Raw genomic sequence first — 5209 nt, forward strand, 5'->3', positions numbered from 1 at the left:
TCCCTGGAGCCCTCTCTTTAAAAGATGAAGAGAACATTTGCTCCTTCTCCCTGGTTGGGGACTTGGATGAGATGAGGTAACAGATAAAGAATGAAGCCCCACCTCATTCTGACCACTGCTCTTTCCGTTCATTTCTCCAGGGGAAGAGTACAATTCAAAAATATAAAGATTGTGAGCTAATGAAATATACAAGACAACCGATCATTTATTAAATACACTTTCATGCCAGAAACAAATGTATTATACACACAAAAAGCACATAAATTACGGTAGTACTGTGGTTACAATCGTGGGCCGAGTTCGAGTCCTGCTCTGGAGTGACAAGTCCTGTGAAATGGAGAACTTGTAGGTCGGCTTAGCCTCTCCCGGACTTTTTTCTTTCCTGCAGAGACAGGGCTCGCTAGTCATCCCTCCCCCGTAGAGGTGCTGTGGGTTGTAAACGACGCGCGTGGGCAGGCCAAGCACAGCTGCTCGTTCCTCGTAAGTGCAGGATAGCACAGCTTTTGTGGTTACGGCTTTATGATCGCACCGTGTAGACCCTCAGTGCTCCGAAGGGATGTCTTGCGGATTGGAGATGGGATTCTCACTTCTGTAAATACCCAAAGATTGTGTTATTGAGCCTTGCTGATATAAATCTATTCTTTAGAAAGTACATAATGTAGATATATTTTTCAAACATGCATGCTTTTTTTCTTTTATTATTTATACTTCTACCCTCTCATCACGTGGTGTGACTTTTGATGGAATCCAGGAAACAGTCCTAAGCCACCTGCCTCTACACACTTCTTCGTGATGGTTTTCTTCCTTGACTAGAAGAGGGTTTTGCATAGGAAATTTTGTTTGCTCCCCTTCTCTTGGAGTCTCCCTGTTTGTCTGCCCATCTCTCACCTGTCCATCTGTCCATTTCTCTACCCACTCATTCTTCTGACTTGTTCCAAGAAGCACTTCAGGCAGCTTACAGAAGAACAGATACCAAATAAACAGGTGAGAAAATGGGGCCAAGTTCACAAATTGAGGCTCGGAGTTGAGCCTGTGTGAGAGTTGCAGGCGTGAGACACACGCCTCTGCCTTGTGACTTATAAGATAGACAGCATCAATGTGCCTGAGGCTCCCAGCATACACAGGGAAGCAGGGTTTGTGGGAGATGCTCACTGGCTGTGAAATAAATAAGTGGCTTAGGAGAAGCCCAGCCTTTCCAAATACTAAGACTTAGGAGAATTGACACTCAAAATTGAGTGTCTTCCAAAATCTGAGTATTGCATCTTTTCTTTTTCAGAGTTTTATGTATAGTTGGTTAACATTCTATAACTGGAAATTTCTCCAAAACTGCTGCCCACGTGAGTCCCATGACTCGGGAATGGGGTGGTTCTGCTCATTGACGGGTGTTGGCCAGAAACGGAAAATGACAGCCTCAAAGGAGCCTGGGATTAAGCAGTTATGTTTTGTCAGTGCTGTAAATTTCAGAAAACGCTTTTACCGTTTCTCTCCATCTGAGGAAGCAGCGTGCTCTCTTCCCAGCATCAGGAGTTCAGGGTCTCGGGATGGTGGGGGCTGACTGCACTGCCGTAAAGACAGCTGAGCTAGTCACTGCATGTGTGGTGCTTTCACGTAGTGCATTTCATGTTTTTTAAAAGGTTTCAACAGGTAGTTAATTAACTGAGTTAATTAACATTTAATAAATATGAGGCTTTTTTGAAAAGACAGTTATAGGCAGAATATAAGTTGTGAACACTTTAAAAATGGCTTCATTACTGAAATTTCAGTAAGGAAGATTCAATTTATCTTATTTACGCCTCTCTTTAAAAGTAACAAAGAAACAAGACAGAAAAAGCAGAGGATTACTTCTGTTCTTCCTCTCGGCTTGCAGGTGCCCTCACCTCCAGTGGCATCCATCCAGACACCAGCACTGACACTGGCCGTGCTCAGAAATGCCTCAGCCTGAAGACACAACTGACAAATGGAAGGGAGCCGCGTCCTGTTACAGCGGGTGCTCTCACTTTGTGGGTCCTTATGTAACTGCGTGGTGTTATTCAGGATCGCCCTTTCTACACTGTGTGATGGTGCTGCGGTGTCTCTTAGTTATTTGTTTCTGTAACTACTCATGTATTTTTTCCAATGTGTGGTACTAGACATCTAAAAATGCATTTTTCAGATGAAAAATAATGTGTATTTAATATAAAAGTCTGAAAAAAGAGTCAAAAGGGTCTATCCTGGTCCCAGTACTCAAAGATAATAATTAACACTTTAACATCTATTTTCTGTTCTTTTCATCAGTGTGTATCAGCTCTGTCATAAAAACCAGCGAGCACTGTGTGCCTGTTTACTGTGTGGAGACCTCCATTTTCCATTCGGCTTATTACACATTTTTCTACAATATTCTATCTCCCCTGACATGATTTTTAATGACCAGTATAGCATTCTGTTTTGTGGAGGCATCGTCCATTTTACTTTGTACTTAAGTAAACTTTTAAATTCCAAGTATACTTAATTGAAATTCTGAAAAGAGAACTGTGGTGGTACCGAAAGTCCCCTACTTCCCTTCCCCTTTTTTCCTGAGAGTAAAAGCTGCTGACAATGTGGAGTATATATTTCATAACGTTTATGCCTTTGTCATATATATATACACACATACATACACGTATATGAGAAATCTATGTATATGTGTGTGTATATATGCTTTATTGAAAAATAAGGCCATACTATATGTTTTCTGTAGCTCGGTTTATTCACTAACGTATATATCATAGACCTCCTCCCACTCCAGACTCACCCGGTCCTTTCAGATAGAGTAAAGGGGTCTCCTGATGTGCAGGTTTGGTCTCTTGTGTAACGACACCTTTCGTGGGAGAGTACTGTGGACAAGGCCTTGGACCACGCTGAAACGCTGCAACTTTAGTGCCCACAGCTCTCCGTGATTTACCGCATCATTGTCTTGATGGTGAACACTTACGTTTTCTCCATTTTCCACTGTCAGAAAGGGTGTTTGACTGGCATCCTTCTTGTACAAACATTCCTGTGATCTTGTATGAGTATTCCTTTAGCTAAGGTTTCTGGAAATTTAGTCCTTGGATGTGACAACTTCATACATCACAGGATGCTTTCAAGTGAATCTTGAAATTCCTTCTCCTGTGGGGAATGAAAAGATGTAGAATAAATTATGTAACCAATTCTCTATCGCTGGATATGATTTCACTTCAGCATTTCTTCCCACCATTGTAAACAGTGCTGTGCAAATGTTCTGATGAGTACATCTTTTTGAACTGATTTTTTCTAAATGTAACGATTCCTAAAAGTGGAGTTCAGCCTGTGTGCACACACGTTTTTCAGAGTTTACATATCCATTGACATGTCATCCTCCAAAAGATCGCTCACAGTTTGTTGTCTCAAAGATGGACACTAGCTATAATATCTTTTAAACATATTTGCCAATATGACGAGCAAAATGATTTTCATTATTTTAGTTTGCACTTGATGACCAGTGAGGTTTTGAGCATTTTTCACTCATTAGCCATCTGACTTTTAAAAAGTGAATGATCCCTTTTGTCCTTTGCAAACATTTAAGTAGGGGAGCTTCTTGCTGCTTTGTGACAGCTCAATGTGTATTATGAACATTAACCCCTTGTCTTCATCAACATGTATCAGAGAGCTTTTACTTGTCATTTCTTGCCTTTCATTTTGTTCAGTAGGTTCATTATTGTTGTGGCCCAAAATAATCTTAAGATAGTAAATGTCTTCTTTTTGGGTTTTATTCTTAGAAATGCTTTCTTATAATGGTATAAATTTCTTCTGTAGGTTTTTTTAATCTCTAAGATGGAGATGATAATGGTACTTGTTACAGTGAGGAGAAGCTGAATTGATATGAGCAAAGAGTTGTATTTGCTCTTATTAGTACTTTCTAATATTTACATCATTTTCTGTAATTTTTCTTGTGGTCATTTTGACGGGAATAGAATTTGTTTTTTCCAGGTATTCTCTGATTGTAACAAGACAATTATTAAATTCATACTTTGCTTTTATTTTGAGATCCCACCTGTAAAAAATACTTATGTATACTAGAGTCTCTTTTTGAGCTCATGATTTATTTCTGTCAATCTTACTTTCTTACTCTAGCACTATATCTTACATATTGTAAAAATTTATTTAATATATTACAGTGCGAATTTTTTGATTCTTTTTTCGATCCCTAAATTTCTTGGCTTGTATTATGATTTTATTATTCCTGAAGAATTCTAATATAATTTTTTCAAGTTAAAAAAAAAACAGATAAGTGTTGTCATGGGATTTTTTAGTAATTTTGAATTATCTTTAGGAGAACGTACATCTTTAAAACTGCTTTCCTCCATACAAAAGGTTGATGTCTCTACTTTCACACTTTTACTTTACCCCTCAGTACAGTCCTGTACTTTCTCCATGTACAACATGGGCATTGATTTTGAGTTTATTCCAGATTATTGTTGATGTTTTTGTTAATTTTTTAAGTGAGAAATTTTTGCTTTTATATTTTTTAACTGTTTAAACTGACACCTAGGAAGGCAGATTCGGTTTGTAAATACTCACTTTGTAACTTCTCATTTAAAATTGTAAGTATTAAGTACTTGTTACAGAATCCTTTCTTTTCTGTTTTTTAAAATTTGTTTCCAAGATTCTCAAAATGGTCATAGCTAAGTAGTATAGGTGGGGAGACAGATGGAGAGAGGTAGTGTGGCTCATGTACAAACTGTGAGCACTTTCATGGCTGCCTTTATGCTGGAAAAGCTGATAAACAGTCCAGCTTAAACCAGGGTGGCTTTGTATGCACTTGAAATCCAGCTTTCCTGCCTGTATAGTGAAGCCTGGTAGGCGTGGCAGGTAGATGATCAAGGTCGAATGGAGGTTATTGGCTGCACAGAGCACTGTGTCTGAGAATTGGAGACCATCGCCATGGGAAATGCTTGGTGCCAGGAACAATGCAGAGGAGCTGGGGAACCTTGTGTTAAGGATTTTCCAGCCCTGGGAGTGGGAATATCAGACTCTGCATTCAGATCTGAGTTTGAATTCATCCTCTTTAGTTTACTTGTCCTCTGACTTTTGTCAAGCTATATACCGTCTTTCACTTCCTGTTTTCTTGTCTCTCAAATTAGGAGAATTACATCCTGCTGCTAGAGTGTTTGATCAGGTTAAATAATTTGTGTCTATAAGATGTCACATACAGTCACAAGCTCAGTGAGAA

This window comes from Vicugna pacos, chromosome 21, assembly GCF_048564905.1.
Source record: "Vicugna pacos chromosome 21, VicPac4, whole genome shotgun sequence".
NCBI classification, from domain to species: domain Eukaryota; kingdom Metazoa; phylum Chordata; class Mammalia; order Artiodactyla; family Camelidae; genus Vicugna; species Vicugna pacos.